This window comes from Varroa destructor, unplaced genomic scaffold (genome assembly GCF_002443255.2).
Source record: "Varroa destructor unplaced genomic scaffold, Vdes_3.0 BEIS01000003.1, whole genome shotgun sequence".
NCBI lineage: Eukaryota > Metazoa > Arthropoda > Arachnida > Mesostigmata > Varroidae > Varroa > Varroa destructor.
Genome location: NW_019211456.1, coordinates 15,651,520 through 15,674,162, shown reverse-complemented (window position 1 = coordinate 15,674,162; position 22,643 = coordinate 15,651,520). Strand labels below are relative to the sequence as shown.

The following is a 22,643-nucleotide window of genomic DNA, read 5'->3' as shown; positions in this document are numbered from 1 at the left end:
TAAAATGAACGTTCTCAATAAAGCTGCTTAAATGATCATGCGCGTCATTATTGTGTACGATAGTTTGTATTCCCAGTTAGCCATGTGTTCAATTTCTCGTAGTAAAGCAAAATTTCTGCTTACCTCAGAGTAACGGAGCTGGTTCGGCTCAGAACCCACAGCCATTAGATCTTAAGTTCCGTCTCCAGCTGAGTCCTTGGAAATGATTTACAATCGTTAAGTTATTACCGTTAGCTCAACTGGCAGTTATAACTTATCAGCGTAAGTATACCTATCCTCTGTATTCGTGACAAATTCGAAATTGATCTTTTTCTATAGCTATAAGCATTATTGCTCGTCGGGGTAATGTTGACGTTAAGTGGATTCAATCCTCACAAAGATGGTGGAGTTACGATCATTTAGAGCATGGCTAAATTACGATTGTCGTTATAATTATCAATCAGTTTATAAGTCTTTAGTTGTCTTGACAGGGCAAGTTTGGAAAGTTCAGCGATCTGATGTTGTTAATTTTCTTTTAAAGATCTACATTTCCCATATCTGGTCAACTTTCGTCGCTTCCAAAGCAGTGTGTCATCTTTAATGAGTTCAATTTGAAAGCTGTTTATCTTTATGGGTTTTACCCATCCGCGTTAGAAAAGAACGTACAAATTCGCATGGCAAAACTCGACACAAGTGTATCAGAAAAATCGTCTAGATATTTACTAAATTGACCCTTAGTTCCTTTGTGACAGGAGTTCCAACTTGAATATAAAAAACTTGCTTTAAGCTATCGTCATCAGGACAGCGTTGACTAGGACGATAGATGATTTTCACCATCTCGGGGCGCTAATTATTTGCCGCCAATAGCAAGTTCTAAATTTCATCGTTTGATTCACATAGCCCACTGATTGCTTTAATCGTTTAAGCTAAAAAGAAAAACTTTCAGTGGGCGTCTCTACATTATGTTTACTATGTACATGCATTTCGGTTCATTTTAAACCGTTAGCGTTAAGTAGTACTCTATAGAACGTCATACATATCACGTAACGCTAATACCTTAATTACAAATACGAGCAAGAGCGAGCTATAGGATAACAGTATAGTTCGTTACTACAGCATGCTACAATGTTTCCCATCATCAAGGATTATACCACGTTCACGGGAAGCGTAGGTCGAAGCCTGAGTATTGAAGAATTCCAGCAAGCGGGAATAAAAAAACCTTGTCATAGCATTGGTCTTTGTAGCATACCCAAATTATGTGGTCGCTTGTCCGAAGTGCGAAGAAAGGCCACCCAGCAACACGGCATATTCTTTTATAGTCGCCTAAAAACAGCGACACTTGGTACGTAGATAATTGTGGCTGTTACACTCGAATAGCCTGAACTTTTCGAGGCCTGAAACAAACTGTAAAGAGCTACTTTGGATAATGTAAATAGGTTACGAAAGACTGAGTAGGTATCACTGTAACCACTGCTAATTCAATCAGCATAGCCGTATCTGTACTGGCGTAGTAATTTTTCCTTTCATGTATCTACTAAATATGCCTGTGGCATATAGATATTTTAGGAACGAATGGAGGAGATAGTGAAAGCAAATAAGAATCTGCTTTCGTCATATCGTCAAATCGATATGATTCTCCTGAAAGAGTACTATAGTCGTAAACAAAACAGGGTATCAGTACAAGTTATAATCCTACTTGCAATCACGCGCAAATCTGGGAGGTACGGAAAACTTTCCTTTCATTGTACTCTCCGGCTGAATAAAACCTTCACTGATGTTTAACGTCCTGTGAATCGGCGGTAGCCATGCGTCGTAAAGTATTCACTCTTGTACCACACAATGATCATTTTCAAAGGAGCTAATCGAGAAATTGCCTCGATAATTGAGTAATAGTTGTAAACGAAATCCTTCCATTAGCTCTATCGTATTTTCTTCTGCTGTGTGCATCTAACACTACAGCGAGCGTCTGTGTTGTGCAAGATGTGCGAACCGCGTGTTAACAAATACGCTTTGACCGACTTCTGCGCGGGTCATTGCTGCGGTGGTCGTCGATGAATGGTAGACGATTGCATTCATGGGTGAAGCACATAATGCGCACACGTTTCAAAAGCATATCGCAATAGCAGGATAATTCGCGTGTCGTCGTCGTGTTCATCACCTTCATTCGTTGTATTTTTAGGCTACGATAACAATAGGGCTCGGGCCTGGCGCTAGCTTAAGCTGTACCACACAAGCGAGGTACGCACGATACTTCGAAATGCAACGTAAGAAAACCGCGATAGGTAGCATGTAAAATGTGAAGTGGCGTCTACAAACCGGAGAAAAACAAAGCTTTGGCAGAAAATAAAAGGGGAAGGTTTGGGTCGGGGGGGATCGGTGATGAGGGAACTAGCCGTAAGGGAAGCTGGATGAACAAAACGGATGTTGTTGACTACTGCTGGTACTAATTAAGGGAGTAATAATAACACTATTGCCTCCGTCCCCTGACAAGACTCGCGACTCACTCGCTAACTACTCGTTTAGCTGTTGGAGAATGGACATGCCTGGATGGGAACTGAGCGAGACAGCTAAAACGATAAATAGAGGACGGAGGGAATTTCGTAAACGCACCACTTCTTTAGGCTCATCCGACAAAACTGCTTAACGCTCGTGAGCGAATCAGGGACAAGCTTCAGTAGTACTTATCGATGCTACAGAACTATTGAAAGCCGCGTTACGGTGAAAAAAAATCGATTACCTGACACAGGCACTTTTCGTTGCTACACCCTTTTTTTTTATTTTGATCAAATAGTAACAATACATTATGAGCGATGTAATATAAAAGCGTAAGCTCATTTTTACATCTATGCAGTAATATAACATTTGAATGTATTGGCTTTTTACTGTCCGGTGAATGACTAATGACATGTACCACTGATTTATCGCCATTAGCACAAAGGCTAACCGCAGTTGAGTTTTAATGTGGTGTGCGTCACCGGAGTTAGTTAGCTCTGGCCCGCCAAAGGCCGTTGTCGTAAATATATCTGTACTACGAATACGTTAACACTAGTCGAAGTGTAGCTCACATACCTCGTTGAAACGCTGTTAAGAAGACATCGTACATGACGGAAGACAATTAGCAGCCAGCCTGGCGCCGATTAGCAACGCCAGTAGCAGCGTGATGGAACGGCCCGAAATGGTCAGAGAAGGATTTGAGCATTGTTCCGTTTCCTCGTTCCCTCCTCATATCCGGAGTTCTCATTCGCTTTATGTGATATTTGTATAGAGCAAAAGATAGGCTGGCAGAGAGGAGGACGGAAAGATACTGTACATATGGAACGCGCACCGTGTACAAATTTATCGAGACCGATGGTAATGACGGGCAGCCGCCTCCAATGTGGCCTAATCATCAACGTTCGCATCGTATTAATCCGATTTATTCAACGAAGGAGTCGAAGATCTTCTTGTCGTTAAGTTCTCGCTCATTAGTTTCTAAAGGGGGATACTACTATACGATGATTGTGTCTTCGCAGTAATTTATCCAAGGTTTGTGCATGCTGTGTTTTCTTCAACAACGCGGAAACAGCTTGCCTATTCACGCAGGTGGATAGCTTGAAAAATTGAAGACTAAGCGAAAACCACAACGTCGCAAATTTTCGTCATAAATTTATGCTTTTAAGTCTCATTTTGAAAAGAGTGTAATACTGGCAAAGTGTTGTGACAGACAATGGAACTACTAGATCAAACGTATTAGAAGACATTTGCCGTCACAATCCACGTTGGCGTACTGAGCCCAAACGGACACCTAAATCGGACCGCTGAAAAACTCATTCCGTTACCTTAGACAGGCTATTATATTATAGCCCTTATAACGGATTTACTCAAAGTCAGCTGTTGTATTACGTAATTGCAGATGTCACATTAAAACAGTTAACAGTCAAAAAGAAGCTCATTTGAAGCCACTTCTTACCATGAATAAATTGTTGTTATTCAGTTGCTGTGCAGGAAGATTATTAGGAAAGAAGAAAGGGCAGAGTTAGAGTAGAAGAAGAAGAAAAAAAAAAACAATAGCTGACGAAAGAAGGTCTGAGAAAAAGGTTCGTCATTTCATTAAAACACCCAGGCGAACCGGCAGCATTAGAATCATTTAGTTTAATTACAGATCCCCATAATGCCGAATAGTTGACGGCAATGGCTTCGTTATTCTTCTATCAACGGTGAAACTTTTTGAGTTTGTATATTCTTTCTTACGTTTATTTACGGGAAAAAAATTGGATGACTATGAACCTTTCTGCCTGTTATCGAAATGAGTGAATTTAGATGGTAGCAAAATTGTATCCGGGATCGTTTTAGCAAATTGCAAGGACGATCCGGAGATGTTCGTTTCCTATTTTTCTATTGTGTTGAACAGGTTGAAGAAACAGTCTATAAACCTCGTTCTACAAGTACCACTTTCGCAGTATCTAGTTATCTACGTTAAAATACAGCGCAAGCCTGCTATCAGATTATATGCTCTATAAATGTAATCTGTGACATTATCTCATACAATGGTCCCCATCGTTTCAGTGTGCGTAAAAACTTACTTTGCTACATTCTATTTTAAGCATTGCATTGTCAATACCAATGATGGCAGGACGTAGTGGTCTAGAATATAGGTAGGTGCTCATTCCTGCATATTCGCGTCAAATGTGGACTTGATAAAAGTAACGCCATACATATCATCCAAAAACAGTAACTACGTGCCAATACGCAATTCAATCATCTTAAGGTGTCTAGGCATTATAGCGGCTGACTAATAAGATACTGTGGCTTTTCAAAGTTTTCGATGGCTTCCTGTAACCAGCCGCATGGTGTCCTCCGCATATTCCCCCAAAGATGATTCCTCTCGCCTCTGTTTAATCTGCTTAATCTATTCAAATGCCTGTTATCACATCATATGCATCGTCTAGAAGTCTCCGAAAATCTACCATTATGGCTTAGGCGATGCTGATGAAGCGATACAAAGACTATGGTGATGACATCACGTTTAGAGAGACGGGCTGTCTGCCAAACTTCTTTGTATATATGGATAAAGCAATCTCTTCTTAGGGCTTTTCGGTTACCCTGTGCTGGCTGTCGACAATATAGAATACACAAGTCTGTACTAATACAGGTGATAGTTATTGATAAGCAATTAACAGCAAACTTAGGTGTTTCCTTTGAGGGAGCGGCGCGAAGAAGCACAATAGACATTTGTTAGACTCGTGTTCAGTATGACTAAAAAACGGCCTATTATGCCAGACTGTTTCAATCAAAGCTTAACTCGCTTTATTGAAATGCTGGAAGAAATATGCTTCCGCCACTGGCTGAACCTCGCTATTTTACCGTTATTATTGGCACAAGAAAATAATGTGTATTAATAGTTACATATGTAAGTAATAGAAATAATTTTACAAAATCTTCTTACTTTTTCTAAATATTAAACTACACTTAACTTTCGTTGTCGCTATATAGGTTCCAATCCCGTTTTAAGATCTTCATTTTCTTCCTTATTATATTATATACACAGCAATAGAAAGTATACCGTGTATTTGTATATATAATTCTATCGTTTCAGTCAAATCTTCAATAACACAACATTATAGTACAAGAACTTAAAATTTCCGTAACAATTCAGCTCTAGAACGCAATTTGCATAGTCATCCTATATTAACTTGTTTGTCATATATACAATAATTATATCTCAATTGAACCCGTTGCTTCCGTAGACCTTTAAGCTCTGCGATATATGCAAACGAAAGAACTGAGAACGGGAATTGTCTTCCCAGTAAAATTATATTATACCATATGAGAGTATTAGTGAAAAATTAAAACCGAACTGTGGCTCAAAGGCCATAGTTTCACATAATATATCTCTCTTACAATGCACCTTAGTGCCACATTCGCCGTGATCTGCTACGGTGACCTATATACTGGTTAAACTTTGCCTTTCTTTGTCTGTTGTCATAAGTAAGTACTATCCGGAATAGAGATGCGCGTAAAATGATTGGATGAACACGTTTTTCCTGGGGGCAGTTAGTAAAGTGTAATAATAGTTTGGGTAAATTGGAGTTTCTTGCAAGCTTCCCCTTTTTGGCCTTTCCTTTACAAGATGATTCTAGACATGTTTATAAGAAAGTTGTAGGAGTTGAGCTACGAAGGTTTTTATTAAAATATTTTCTTACTGGCAAAATGTTTACGAAAACGTCTATGTAAAAAACATCGCTCTTTGGAACCAATCGAAAATTTAACATAATGTTTTGAGCAAAGAGTTTTTGTTAACGCCAATAGATAGATTTCGTTGAGCTGAATAAATATCCAAGACACGTCCTTTCAGCTAAAATTGACATCTTGGCGCGAAAATGCTCGGAAACCGATTGAGGGGTTTGCCTCGCTCCCGTGTCAGTGGGGGCTGAGAACGCCTTTCGAGCTATTTTTGAGCGTTTTTTAAGCGATTTTTTAATACGTATCAATTAAAAAGTTATAACATTGGATATGCTGAATATTGTAGTTGGAAAATATTTAATGAAAAATTTTTCAAAGGACACAACGTATCACCTTTTGGACAATCAATAAACCTTGGCCAACAAAATAAAAATGTGATATATCCTCCAGTAATTAAGCTTGATATTTCAATATGAAAAAACCGGACGGAACGGATAAAGTTTTGCATAAAAGTCTATGTAGGCGAGGTATTTTTTAGTACCAATCGAAACGCAATAAATATTCATATATTTAAATCCCATTTTTCCAGTGAAAGATGTTGTTTGAAAAGTGAGATTTTAATATAATATTCTATGTAGAAAACATTTTCTTGTGCCAATCGATAGACTTGAATAAACATACCTGTAATTAAAATTACTATTTTGAATAAAAATCCCGAATATCCTATCGGTCGTATAGTTTGCCTATGTAATAATTGTTATTGTGTACTCATTTTATTGATTTCGTTAGTCTAGGTAAACCATTAGTTAACCGTCAACACAAAAAAGGCGCGGCCCGAAGCTCATCAAACCATCTAAAAATTCTCTAGAATTTGTTTCATTAAACTTCCAATTAGTTATGCAGTCATTCATGTGAGAGCACAAGTGTCGCTCATATTATTTGTAGCCGCTTTGAATTAGTGGTTTGGCAGCAATACTTTAGAAGATTAGGTCATCGCAGAAATGAGTCCGCGCCGACGCAAATCGTACGCACTAATAGAGCTCACAGCTTCGTCGAGCGAAGTATAAATGCCTTCTAATAAAACCGTGCGTGTGGGGGCAATTGAAAAGTGGAAGGTGGGAAAGCGCTAGACAGTTGACGAGTACGCGAATGGTGCATTTAGAGCTTTAAAGCGAAGTGATAGGAAATGCCTCCCTTACAAGTCCGTACTCTTTCTATTTCGATGCTCCGATACTGCCCCATAGCGATGATTCCTCTGTTTCACAAGTGTCTCCAGAACACGAGATCGCAGAGTTGAAGAGACGGTTGTGGCAGCTGCTGCTTAGCGACGAACCACCCAGTCACTCAGTTATTCAGGACAACACACCGTTCAGTCTGTAGAAGAGGAGACTCGATATATTGTTCATAGTACGCACCGCAGTCGAATGCCTTTCTTCTACCACCGCTGACCACAGACGATTTGTGATAAAAAAATTTTTTACAACGCCGCGACACCATTACGATGCTAACACTCTGACGACGAGAACGACAAAAAACGCTTGCCCCTGCCCGACAGTAATGAGCGCGTCGTGACAAGGAGCTGTTTTTCTCTAGAATGAGGGGAAAAGGAACCCCTCGTTTACTAAAAAATGAAGTACTCAGAAGTGGATGCTCTACAGAATGTAGTACAGCGATGGTGGGAAACGCAGAAACTTGAATGTGGCTACTGCTCTTTGTACTTGTTGTTCTTCCTGCTACTTTTGGATGGTGTAGATCCTGCCTGCGTTAGTTCAGCAGGATCGTGGTTTGTTAGAAATCCGTTTCATATTGACGCCTCATACCGCTCATTTCGTGCTCGGTGAACCGGAAAGAGAGCCTCGTGGTCGCGCGTGTTTCTTTACTAGGTAACTGAAAAGTCAAGCACCGGTAGGACGAGGACGTAAGAGATAATACCGGGATCGGAAAGAAAAAAAAGCCAAGTGGAATTGGAGCGAAAAATCCTTTGGTACGCCATTTTCATTCAAAGTTTGCGCGTGACTAAGCAATTATAGAGATGACAGCGGGCAGTTGGGTTTGTCTTCCTCGTTCTAAAGATTTTTTGTGAAGTGACTGCATTATTTTAGGTTGATTTGCTCGTTTCATACGTTGGCGCGTTTTTATTTTTTGTTGAACTCGGCAGCCCTTTTGATCCGTTCCACCTATCATCATCTATCGTCTATCAGCCCATCGTCTAAACCCGTTTGTAGTCGGAGGGTTTCAAAGTCTTCCTCTTCAATCCAAGCCTATTTCTCCAGTTGTCGAAATTGAGTGTGGGCATACAGGCGGCCAACACTGGGTATTAGAAGAAAATCGCTTCATGAAGATATTGCGATTGCGCTCAGCGATGTAGGTTGTCATGATGAAACCTAAAGGTTGTATAGTTGCACTGAAGATAGCAGCAAGAAGGGAGATATCAGGATCTCAACCGCAGAAGCTGAGTCTGGTCGAACCGAAGAAAAATGACGCATGCTGAGTGACAATTCGCGATTGCCTCACTCGGTCATGCGGGCTCTTCACGTTGTAAGTATCCGCATAAAGCAGCCTGTATAGAAGGGAGGTTAGTACCTACATAAATGCACAGATGCTCAGGCAAATTTGATGCGAAGCATCTTAACCTACAGATATGGCAACCGCACTTTAAAAGCACGCTGTACATTGCAACATTCACTTTATGCACGCCAAGCACGCCTGAATAGGCCAAAATATTTCATATACCAGCGCTCGCTTGCGGCAAAGGAAGGACTTATGCGTGCGCACTATCCCAAAACAATCAAAATGCCCAATTCCGTGCTGCTTTAGTTCCCTAAGCAGCAACAAAAAAATTACTGTGTCTTCGCGTCGTCATTCAATTTTTGACACATGCCTTCATCTTAAATGTCAATATAATAACAAACAAAATACATTATAAAATGATCACAAGTAGCATTCGACTGAAAAAAGCTGGTTAAAAGAGGGGACTGGCGGTTCAAAGGCCAAGTGCGATGATATTTTGTCCTATTTCATTATTGACCCTAAAAAAATAACTTATATCAGCCTTAAATGTTTAGAAATATAGCTATTTATATCAAAAGCGTGTGAATCCAGTTCCTCAAAAATGCCAGTGAAAACAATTTCAACACTGTAAGAATCTGTAAAAAGTTGCAGCGATGGGAAAAATAGATATACTTAATTTGGCTATCTACATATACAACCTAGGTAACTATATCGTCTTCCACTTTGGCAGGTATTCCAATATCTTTCGGCGCTATGTATTGGTCTCCACAATGCATATGTAAATACCTTGAAGATGTCAGTGCTCAAACATGGACTTCGATGGCCTAAGCAGGCCGTCAAATGAATTCATTACCCGTCCAGTGAAGCACGCAGGATCGCATCATCAAAAATCTAGAAGGCGGTAGTTTAAGAGAATGTTATATATCGTAGGTGAAAATTTAGGCAGTATGCCGAGAATAAGTAAGCAAAATATCCTTATACTACGATACAACCGCTCAATAGCTGGATCTCATATAAATCATTTTATTGCTGACAAATGCTAATTAATTCCGATATATATGTTGTCGTTAAATCTCCTCAATGTACATATTTAGTTTAGCAGTTATTGAAATACCTTTTAGACTCGTGAAATCAGCCAATGAAAATAAGCTTTTTTGGTGTCATACAAAAGCCAAAAATTGCCAAAGAAGCACGTGATTTTACTTTTTCTACAAAACTAGAGGCTTTCTTTTTAAACTGGGCATCTACACAGGGTCTAGCACATAAATCCAGACTTCTTATGAGTCCTTTCTAAAATTATATCTAAGCGTCTATTTGACTTGACACCACATTTAGAACATTAGCCGAAAACTTGCTTTTATCTACAGTAATGATATCTTCTAAATCGTGACCAAGTTAACAAATATTTCCGTAGTGGTTTCTCCATCTACGATTAATATTTTTTCTTAATAGAATCAAATGTTGTTTCATGAATAACTTTCCTTATTTTTCCGAGTTATTTAGTACGTGTTGTTGATGGGACTTGAGGTAGCGATCTCTGCTTTTCTCAAGCAGAATCTTGGCCTCCATGCCACTGTGTTGACCGTTGCTTCATTTTTGAAAAAAATGAGGAACAAACCGTACCGATATACCTTATCTCCAGAGGGCATTTGTCTGACCTTTTACAGATATGACGTCGTACCGTAGAGCGTTAAAAACCGTGGCACGGTACGCCCGCTCGCATTAAGTTTCTTCGTTATGGCTCTGATCGAAACAAAAGGATCACCAGAGGTACACTTTTGGATGGCATCAATTAACTCTCGAGTCCGAACTATTCTTCTTCTGCTGTGGATTTTTCATTATGCTGCGCTGAAACCTGTTTACGCTTCTTCTGCAATCGCCTGCGCAATCGCGATGTCATGTATTATCGGTTCGGAATAACCTAAGAAGTCTATAATTTCTCACGGTAATATTTTGGATAATAACTCATCCTAACTCAAATTATTTTGACAAGGACACACTGTTTTTCGCTCTGATGAGTTTGTTGTCTTGTTCTAGGAAAAAAGAGTTTTCTCCCTGTACGAAGGATAGCGTATGAGCTTATGCCCTCTCTGCGACAAGTAGCCCGTCAAAGTTTACCCAAATTTGAATGGCGCATTTTTCAAACGCCCTGCTGACTCAGCTGGTAAAGCCATTTGCGGTACTTAGGCTTATAAAAAGCTCCAGAAGTCCTTCCTAAGTTGCCGTACGCCCGTGCAGGTATGCGCCGACGAAGTATGAGAAAGCAGCGTACCGGGTTCCACAGTTAGACCTTGGTCAAATTATTAGTGGTCGGCCAACGCCAAAAGTGAAGTTTCCATCACGGTATCAAGCGGCCGCTAAGTAAATGAACAAGCATTGCTAAACTATAATTAGGTAAAGCAGAGGCAATAATAATAATAATAACAACAGATTTAGGACTATTCACCTTTGGTACAAATCGGAGTAATCACGGCCCAGCGAGCCCTTTTGATATACACACTCTGTGGGTTAACACCGTGAATAAGTCCGCTGTTTACGGCCAATCAATCGAGGAGCCACTTTGGGCCCGAGGCAGATATTCACTCGAATTAGGAAAACCTTCTGCGTGCGTTCCAGTGGAAGTTGTAAAGGAAAATTAACCGTATGGAAATAAGGCAATAATGGAAACTAACTTACACCGAAGACCTTTCTCCTTTGGTATCAATTGTTAGTCACTTCCACGTTCATTATCTGAAGCAGGTCAAAGGACATTTCATATTGTCAGAGAGCCTAACAGAGCACTAGAATGTAGAATCGCAATTAACGTTCCAGATACAAACATATATAATCTCATTAAGGGCTAGATTTTAAATTTAAAAAAAAAGCTGCTAAAACCGCCAGAGCAGTAGTAGCGACAGTGGTGGCAACGGCTGCATCGGCATCAAGGGGTTCTGGGTGGGTAGGAGTGTTCAGTTTCAGTGGTAGAGTGTGGAAGCAAACTTTAGAGGAAAGAGAGACGACCCTGTTTTCGTTAGGTGCGTTTGTTCACTAGGCGTCTAGTTCGAACTGACTCGCTTTTTTACCATGAGTTAATGTCAGGCCAAATTTCTTTTTATTAAAAAAAAAAAAACGAGATTACGCCACTTAATGCCCCTGTTTGATTTTTTTTTAAATTCTATTTTGCCCTAACTGCGCATACAGACGCCCCATACACAATGCCGATCCTAATCACGGTCATCTTTTCAAATACCTATCTCTAAATATTATTACTATTTTTTTTTTTCATTTTCTCTCCTTTTTTTTTTTATATTTATTTATGCGCAGACTTTGTATAGACTAAATATATGCTTTAACTACCGTACCGCAGTACAAACGTGCTGTATAGGCTTCTGCGCTTCCGCCGCCATATTAGTGAATAACAATGTATTAGTGAAAATACTGTTCTTTAGTATTCCAATAGAGAAAAAGCATACTACCCTACTATAAATACCCTAATATTCATGTAATCATAAGAACGGTTTAGCTCTGCATTTGTTTATTGTTACCATTAGTAGACTGACAAATATAATATTTACAGTGGAATTGTTTAATATAAATAGATTACTTCGTAAATCGTTACCCTGAAATCCTGTCCGCTAGTACCGTACAGTCGGGACTTTTTCGCTGAATCATTGTGCGGAGTTGTGTCGCGCCGCGTTGTAAGTAAAGGCGTTAGAATTATATAATATCGATGCAATTCAACAACAACAACAACGTGAGGTTGAGGGGAGCTGTGCTGCTAGAAATGCTTTCCCAGCGTAACTTTCTATTTTTTCTTCAACGAACTACCCTAAACACTATATCCAATCCGTTCGTTACGAGTGCTGCTATTACAGCAGCCGATATTACTGGGCTCCGTATTTAAACTTCATATAGAGGCCATCAATCACTTTCACTACGCCACTTGGAGAATGTCTATCCTGCATAAACAACCAAACAAGTCTACTGGGCATTTCGGTATCCAGTCGGAGCACTGAGATTTTTTGCTCAGCCACGACTGCAGAGCAGATCCTAATCTATACGAACCTGTTCGGACTGTCTCATTATCAGTTGAAGGCGATACGACTATTATAATAAAAATAATTTTAACGTGGCTAACGACAGTTCGTAACATATGCGTATTTTGAAAAAAAAAAACCTATGAAAATAGCACAAAAGGACAACAGTTGATCGACGCTACTATGGTGAATATGCGACGATATTGAAAAGTGAGTTTTTATTGAAATCACTTGACTCATTAGATAAATGTGTCTACCGTATTAAATAACGTTAACACATACTTTGTATTCAAATGGCGCGCAGGCGCCATTTCTTTTAGAATTTCTATAGTCAATTGATTATATGAACTCGGTATCAGTAGCGAAGATACGAGGCGGGCAAGGGAACGACCCGAGGGGAACAAATATACAAGAAACAAAGAAAACAAAAACTAGCAGCACACAAATTCGTAATGTGTTTTTTTTTTTCATTTCATTGACTGTTTTCTAGGTATATGCTCCATCACGCGCACTCCAGGTCACTTTTTTGTTTTTCGGATAGTGAGTGGTAAGTTCACATCGTGGAAAGCATGCCGTCAGTTTCTTCAGAGAACCGGTGTACCAATACAACTGTTCTATAAGGGGAAGAAGCTAGAGAAAATATGCTAAAGTAAACGCGAACAACGAGTGGTTAAGAGCGACCGCCTCCCTAAAATTGTTCAGCAGGCATCACGGAAGTCTGGCGTACACTGCGCCGTCAACAGCTGCTCATTCGTTTGCCTGCTCGTGATAGAAATCAGGACAGTCGGCGGAAGTAATACCCGAGCAAAGGTCTTCGTTCCCTGTCTTCATGTCCCTGTTGGCGACGCTGCTGTTTCGCCGTCGGGAAGAAGAGGCGCTCGGGACTCGCTCGTATACGACTGGAAACGACAGAAAGAAATGAGCGGGAAAAGGGCAGAACTGGTACAGCTCGCAAAATCTCTGCTGCTGCTGCTGCTGCTTTTGCTCATCCCTTAACCATTATGTTTGCTATTGCTGGTAAAACGTTCATCCTTGGGTAGGCGTAAGCGGTTCTTCGCAGCACCATCCCCCCATTTCTCTTGGCCGTTTTTTGGCTGCGGTTCGCATCCTGTGCAGCAGATTGACTCAGTGCTATACGTGCGTGTTTTTGCACGCTTGACGGGTGAGAGAGCTACATACGGAGAGGAAATAGAACCGGCTTTGTAGCGATCGCTACCGCTACGTCGAAAATGCCCGGACCACGTAGTTAAGCAAAAGGCATTGGTGTGGCCTTGTGGTTCGCAAGAAGACCACACCGACCTTATCGTCCTAGTAGAAGAAGCAGTACTTAAAGTAGTAGTAGGAGTTGCGGTGATAGTCTCATATGGACGAACATAGGTTGGGGCTTGTTGGCCATAACGCCCAACGGAACCGGAAATTAACAAATTAGTACCGAGACCGTCAGCAGACGTCACTGCTGTCTAATCGGAAGGCGACGCGGTTACATGTAGGGATGTCGACCGCGATGATTCCCGACCTCTGAAGCATTGTTTCACAATTAGCTCTTTTAGTTTGGACTATTACCGCCGTTCAGAAAAAAGCACGCACTGAACTGATGAGTAGTGTGAACAGTTCCGCCGCAAAGAGGATCGAATACAGACTTGTGACAACGGTGTATGAAAGTAATAGTTATTATACGAATGTAACTTGCCAAACCATATATATTTGGTCTAAGCATATACTTTGGCATGACCTGAACCAACACCCAGCTAGCTGTGAGGACGTCTGTGAAAGCTCGTCGGTAATAACGATAATAATAATAATAATAATAACTAACGTTCGACTGACTTGAGATTTTCAAGACATTAGGGGCACGTCAATTGAAATCGCGTTGTATTTGAGTCGCTGAATCGCTCGCTGTTAAATATCTGCGCTAGGTTAGCCTTTGATCGAGCGAGCGGCATACGCCTAGTACGCACATCTTTAATCGAAAAGGCCTTCCTCAGTGAACTCTAACAGTCGATACGTGTGCCCATGCAGGTTCATTAAGCCCCGTTCATTAGGAGTCTAAGCATCAGGTGATGACAGTAACCATAACTGGTGCCTGGCCGATGAGATTGACTTTAAATGACACGGTGTTCTGGTCAGCTACAGAGGCGTAAAATATGCTAGCATCAACGACTACAAAGCTATTGCATTTCGGCAACGGTTATGATATGTACGACATTATGCTGTAGATAGATAGATAGATAGCAAACTAAGTAAACCCTTCAGTAAATCTAGCAGATTTTAGTGAATGGCCGCCATACTTAACATAACTGGAGAACGCTATAGCTGTAATGTTGAAGCCATACAATTTTATTACAGATTATTGTTCGGTACAACCAGTTAACATGTAGGCCTTTTTCACCACTTGTTTAGCACGTACCAGAACGAGCGGCATTGCATATGGACATACTTTGTTGGCCGAAACTGTGGTTCGAATAAGTACGCGCCTAAACTTTGTAGTACATGAAAACACATGTACGAATAGCGTTCAGTAGCAGAGCAACAAAGAGAAATATACGTATTAGGGTGAAACCGAATGCCCAAGGCTTTGAAGTTCCACTTCACAAATGGATAGCGATCTAGAATAGCCTGGTAGCGTGGAGAATGCACAACGGGGGGCTTCGATGAGTACACACACTTATGTTTACACGACGTTTGTGTTCCCTGTATGCCTCTCTGTGCCCCCTAAAGCACTGAAGCTGAACGAGTGGCTTGTGTCTAAGCGTTTCCATCTTCGAACAAGAGCTTTACTTTCTTACTGTCCGGACACGTGTACGTTGTACCTCCGTAGTAACTTGCGTCACGATTTCTTATTGCGAAAAACGAAGCCGGCAGAGGACGAACGGTATAGAACCGACTCAAGCTTAGATAGTCCGGGTCCGCTCGTTATGATCCACGACCCAATCGGTTGCTGCTTACGAACTACTAGCGCCAACATAGAAGTTGTGGCAATGTACGGTGAAAGGCCACTGGTCGTGTTTCGAGCTTGGCCGCCACTTTAACTCCGTCACGCGCTATGCGTGTTACGTCCGCAAAAATACATAAGTAGTGGCAACAGCAGTTGTGCTGCGAATAACAGCTGCGGCAGCAACAACCACGTAACTGCCCTATACTCGACGAATCGTGCGGCTCCTCTGCTCGTTCAAAGTCGTTCCATATTTCGCAAACGCCGGCTATCCAGCCACCGAAATGGACCAGTAGAGGTAACGGTCGGTGTCTTCTATTCTGGTGTTTCTTTTCCGTCAAGCCATTCCCAATGCGACCGTAATCGGAGGGAAACGGGGGTGCGGAGTTTTTTTCGTTATGAAAAAACATAGCTAGACGTGGTTCAAGGCGCTCTATATCTACAGCCCTGACATATCAAGTATTAGCACCGGTTTTGCCTTCGCTCTCTTGAAGTCACACCTCTTAAAATCACTTTTTTGATCCCTGGAGACGGAAAATTGCGAGTTTTTTGTACGGTAGGTACGATCAATATGTACCGAATGCTAAGTAAGATTGAGCAGCGTTATCTGTAAGCGTAAGGCTCTCTACGGATCTCATGAGTACAGTTAGTTGTAAACCTGAGACAGTCGAAATTTAAGCGTGGAAGAAATTGTAAACATTTTATTTTGACAAAATGGGGAAGCCAGATATATTGGATTGTGCAAAAGGCATTGATTTATCTACCCTTCTTCGTATTAGATAGCTTTAGGGTCGTATATTTCAGATAATATGAGTAGCGCCAGGTCGATGTTGCTGACGTTTAGCCGGAGTATATGTGCTAAAATTCTTATATAAAAGTTATTCTAAAAAACGTGTTTAAAGATTATTACTATTCTGGTCAGTACGTAGCTGATAACAATGAGCTACTGATTTATAAATTTCAGCAAACATTTAGTTTGGTGTTGGGGCACATTGTAGCCTAACAGTAATTGTCGAAATTCTGAGAAATGTCCATGGTGTTTTCGCGTAACATGTCCTTTTAAAGATGCCCAGTAAGTACAATTATACTGGTTAATTGTGCCATTTGATTTGTAAACACATACGTTTACCCTATTAATTGTAAAATTCTGCGATATTGTCCTCGGATTTACGCTATATGATCATAGTTCCAGTACCATCTAAAAATAAGGCTTCTGTACGCAAAGCTTAATCTTGGTTTATTCGATTTTTCCAGTTAATTACATCCTAAAGAGAAAAAAACTGTTTGAAAGTTATTACCTAAATTGCATTGCAGTAATATGTTTTTGCACTACCAGAGAAGCGGACTTTAGTGGTTCATTTTGTTATGAGCTTCTGAGTTTGCAACAAAGTAGACACCTTTATATAGTGCGTACTTTGAAATAAGGAACTTTGCGATAAACAAGTAACAGACAAGAAAAATGTCGTCAAGTTTTGAAGCAATATCTTATAATAATTTAAGACCCTTTTTTCGGGTTCCATAGGAAACACGATAGCAAATAAAATGTACGACTGGTCACCAACCTCTTATACTGCAAGAACACCGAGAAAGGCCGAGAGAAAAAGTGGAAGGAAATAGAAGTCCTTCGAAGTTTTAAGGTACGTCTCTGGGTTGAGGCTACGCGAAGCTCGGATAAACGAGGTAGAACCAGCTAGGTCTGGCACTGGGCTGCCTTGCTTTGGATTCGGTCGTAGTGCCGTCTCCTATGTTTAACTCTCTACTGCCTGCGTTCTCGCTGCGAAAGAATGCTGTGGAGCGTAATCTCGCACTATTATAGAGTGAGTGGCACGCTGAGTTTCTGACGCCATGGGTATAGGGAAGCGATGACTACTGCTGTTACTACTGGGCTGCTGCTGCTGCTGCTGCTGCTGCTATTCCGTTCTACGAAGACCAAAATGGGTTAGATAGAGAAGACCGGCTTTCTGTTTCACGTCTAGAATACGCTAAAGTCTTCAGTTCTTCATTGATGCAATGGAACAGAACGCTAAGACACCGCCGCATAGTCATATGCAGACGGCCGCGCAGGGGCGTACGAAAGCCTTGCAAATATATATATATATATAAGTACATAGAGGCGGAAGATATATCCTTGACGGAAATATAGGTCATGCAGAAAGCCAAAAAGAATGAGAGAGGGCAAAGGAAAATACAGAGAAAGACGTAGATAGAGATAAAGCACACTACAATAAAGTAGAATGAACAGAACAGATTGCGAAGCAGTACTACATCCAATACCGCTGGGATGGCTGAAAGTCAACCTCATGCTACGCAGCGGGTGCAGCAGCCTAACAAACCAGGCGGTAGGCCCGAGTATGCCTCCAGCAATGGTAGCAGACCCGCGATGTTTACAAGCAGAGTCTACTCCGGAAGAGTTTCCGTCCCCATTATGGAAAGCATGAACTAGTAAGCAAAAGGCGGGGATAGAAGGTAATAGGGCGGGAGCGAGGACGATCAAAACGGTGTAGCTTGAAAGAATTGGGTCGTCTACTGCTCTTCAAAACCGGATGATTTTCAAGCGAGGCATATGATAGTCTGAAGAAAGTGTGAAGCAGGAGCAGCAGCAGAAGCCGCCACTGAGGCTTGATCGGTCACAACGAAACCATGTTGAGCGTTGCTACCTCTAATGTCGAAAGGCCCGTCATCGCCTGCGGCGTTTATGAACCCAGTTACCGGCAAATGTATATATTCGAATAGGGTCGTCAGTGCTGGCTTATATAGCTCTACATATGTGCACATTCTAGTCGACGTCCAGGAGATAGCTTGCACGCATTGAATGTGTACACGTTGATACGTAACTCTAAAGTACACTTGTGTATGTACGTATAGTTACGTGTACGTTTAGGCTCACCTCTTGGATTCTATATACGTCGTAGCTCTCACAAGTTCAGTAACGATACACTTTTGGAACTAATTTACTTACTTAAATCTTAATTTCAACGGCGGAAACTTAGTTTAAGCTAACAGATACAATCTGGCTGGTCAAGTACTCTTTGCATAAGCTTAAGAAATTATCCCTTTGCGATCCGTAGCCTTCTTCATGATAGAATGAAAAAAAAAAATGTGTTACGGGTGCTCGAAATGAGTGTCGTATTTTTGTCAACGCCTCTTTAAAGCTAGAGATTGTATTGGTTGGTTCTATTTTTAACAAGCAACGTCTTGTAAGAAACTGTATAAATCTAGCACAGGAAAATCATATCATAACAAGCTCTTCCTGCTTGTTCAATCAAATCCAATCAGTGTTATTTTGAAGGGCTTTAAACTTCAGCATTACTAGCATTTTGTGACATTTTTGCCGCTACTTATATATTCAAGTGACACGTGTAGATATGAAACAGATGAACCTCAAAATATCTTCATGTTCATGAGTAACCTTTAAGTTGATGTTCTACGTCGACGAATGAATCTCCATCGGCTGTTTCTTTAAGAAATATGTAACTCCGTTTTACTGGTCCCACTTTATAGACACCAGAGTTAATATGGGAATGTAACATAGAGTTGCTTACTCCCACGTATCTAAATACTTGTGGGATTTAACGTTCTTGGTATTTAAAACAAATCAAGGACACAACACTCAGCAATATAATGAGGATTTACTTGTTTAGCTGCTCTCTAACGTAAAAAGACCACGAGTTAAGGGGCCTGTAGTTCCAACAAGATCACAGCACAAGAGGCGGTAGCCATGTCTTCCTATGCGTCTCGCTCCGTTACAATAGAAACCTTACGTTTCCTAACGTTAGTTACTGTTGGTCCCCAAGCAAACAACTTGAACCAAACTAACATGCTGCACTCCATTCACCGTTGTTCTGTTCGCTAAAAGGTTCTCTTGCAAGGCCTGCCACTACTTGCTTTCTAACCCTATATGGATCTCCTGCCAGCCAGCGTCGCGTGAACAAACGGAACACGCAAACCGGGATCAACTCAGCGGGCGAGCAACAGCCTCAGGAGGGCGACATTGAGTTTAACCTTGATGCTAAACTCTACCAGCAAAGCCAAACTCTGGCATAGCTTTTGCTAACCCTAGTTGAGTGGGCTAAGGCACGGACCCGTGTGCTCTGCTCCTGTCGCCCGACATCAGCGACTCTTTCACGACGCACAGCTCACTCTCCATTCTTTGCAAGTTCCTTTCGGTGGCAGCGTTGCTAGTAGAATTCTGTTACTGTTAGACGGCAACTGTCGCAGGACATGGAAGCAGAAAACGCCGACATAAGGGGCCTCCTACACCCCTTTACGCCTATCCACGTTTCAGAAAAAGAGATCCAGCCACCGACCGACCGACCGACTGACCGACCGACGGTACCGTGTAGTTGAGACGATGCGGAAAACGAAAGACGAGCAGAGAGGAATAAGGAAGAAAGAGCCATTGAGCAAAAACCGAGCGCCTAAGGGAGAGCGGAAGACTAGAAGTCACAGCACGGAACGCCACGAGTCTCTGACTTCTCGTCTGAGCGACGTATGCTTGCGACACACGATCACACGCATACACCAAGCAAGAGTGACTACGTACAGTTATAGCAGTCGCTTGGACACGCTCCATTAGCTAAGCCAAACGAGAGAATCCGCCAAGCCGTCGGTTGCTTGGAGACGCGCCGCTTGATCCCAACGGACGTGGAAGCAGTGACGACGGCTACGGCAAGTGCAGCTGAATAGAGCGCTTGCCACTAAAGGAACATTCCCGTTTGAGTAGCGTCCATAGGCAGCCTACGTTGTAGCGTCCGTCAAAGCATCCACTAAGAGCCTTTCTTCGTGGGAGTTTGAGGGCTACCTACTGGCATTAAATGAACGTGGAGCAGATTGCTGGGAGGGACCGCATAAACAGGCCAGATACCGACTGATACGGCTTTCACCCAAACTACAGACACTGTAGACGGTACCTCACTAGTGATTAGCGGTCAACATCTGCCAACAGCGTTCAGCACAAGAAAAAAGCTGCGACAATGTCATAAGCTGCAATTTTTATGAACGGCTACGCGACAAAAATATTGTTAAAGATAATATGTTAAGCTAATGTAGCTTTTTGCAAACAAGCAAGTTCCTAAATGGAATGTTCGACTCCAGGTAAATTACCTGAAGGCAATTCACCTCTACCACCCTGCGATTGGCTTCCACCACACTTGAGAAACTGATGAGATTGCCTTGTCTAGTTACATGAACCCTTAATGTTTGCAATGGGCCACTTTGGGCATCCTCCTAATTAAACGACGTTTACTTTCGAACACAACACTCGATTCCAGTCCTGACTAGACAGAACCATTGCGAGGTAGAATAACCGTATGCGTGATCTCTTTCTCCACCAGTTCCTTTAAAGGGCCGAAATTACCCCGGTGTTTCCAGAGTTTATGCAACCAAGTGACAGGTATGGTCTACAACAACCTTAGCCAGCCAGTAAAAATATTAGGTTAATGTATTTGTTTATTTTCGTTCAGTAAGTAAGGACTCCTATAGAACATCTCCAAAAACTGATATAACATAGCATAACCGATTTATCATCACACGATAGATACTTTCAGCGCTATATACCGTTTCAATTCTCATTAACACATAATATGGCCGAATCGAACTAGTAACGTTGGGCAATTGCCGCATATGTAATAGCGGCAAGTTAAATGAAATTCTTTAATCATTCATCCTTCTTGGTACTACTGCCGCACAAATTAAAACTGCCATTAGACGAATTTTGATTTCAAAGACTACCCAGCCATTACATATCTTAGCTATCGACCCATCTAAGTTCAATTAGGTATCATAAACTGTATGGTTTTGAACTTGTAGTTTTTAAATTAAGAGCCGTACGTAACATCGACTCAATGGTGGGAGAAATATTTTCTCTTGCTGAAGTGAAGGAGGCCCGCTCATGCCGTCATACGGAACAGGCCTGGGTCACATCAAGCTCGTAAGGCCTCGAAGAACACGCAGGGCCTGAATCTGAGTTGGCAGCAGCAACTTCTCAGACCGTAACGAGCTTCCTCTACTTTTTCGGTAGGAAAAAATATGTCTATGCTACATACCCACAGATTTGCGTAAACTTCATATTTCACATTCCACAGCTATATTTTAGGATAGGTAGTGGAATCTGCAGGAAAGGGTTTTGGTCTCCCCAAAGCAAGATGAATGCATGTACCAGGGCAAGTAAGGTTAAACTAAGGATCAAGCAGAAGCGTCGTATCTGTCAGTTGCTCACGGGGAAACCTCGGTGGAGCTCACCAGTGACATCTTTCTCAGCTACCGATGAAGGCGGTCTTCATGTAGTGGGGACAATTTTATATCCTTTTCTTGACTGACGACTGATGATTATTACCCTTATCATAACTTTTCGGTGTTAGAAGCGTCACGATTTACTTCAATACAGTTGCACATGGGAACTATAGAGTGAACAGTCAAATCAAACACCAGGTCATAATTAAAATCAATTTTAACTTGTAATGAGTTCACTTGAGTAACGGGTTGAATTTTTAATAATAACATAGAGAACTTGTTTCTGTGAAGATCTCACAAAATAACTAATTCATTCAAGTCCGTGTCCCAGTCTATTTAAGTCCGGGAACAATCTGCTACAACCTTGCTAACCTTCTATTTTACTTACTACTAAAGCTTCGAAAGAATGCCTTTCCAATAGCCGTATAGCTTATCGGCGTCCTTATATGTCAAATTTACATATCGGGATTTTCCTAGGATTATTGGCCCATTCGAGCGGGTGGTCCCGGATGCTTCTGTAATGATTGCCACACACAATGCACAATATAGCAAGTTTTAGATCACACTATTCCTAATAGCAAAAAAAGTATTTATTTTGTAGCACTTAGTACAATTCCTATGAATAATGGATGGCATATTTCAAGTTGGTGGTTTTCAGCAATATGTCGATGTTATATAAGCTTGTCTGTCGTAGAGATCATTACGTTACCATTTCGATTTGTCAGCCATACATGCAGACGCTTTGTCTATGAAACAGATGATTACCCTCTTTTAGCGCTTTTTATTCCAGCTATTTTTTTCTTAAAGCGTAG

General features: G+C 41.4%; 1 long non-coding RNA gene across 1 annotated transcript in view; it reads right to left on the bottom strand.

The window, feature by feature from the left end:
• Positions 1–22,144, bottom strand: part of LOC147756577 (uncharacterized) — a 45,983-nt gene extending 23,839 nt beyond the window's left edge. Inside the window, exons 1-2 of the long non-coding RNA XR_015324074.1 lie at positions 21,841–22,144; positions 124–195 (exon numbers count right to left, since the gene is read on the bottom strand). This is a non-coding gene — a long non-coding RNA (uncharacterized LOC147756577). The remainder of the gene's footprint in view (positions 1–123; positions 196–21,840) is intronic.
• Positions 22,145–22,643: the final 499 nt, after the last annotated feature.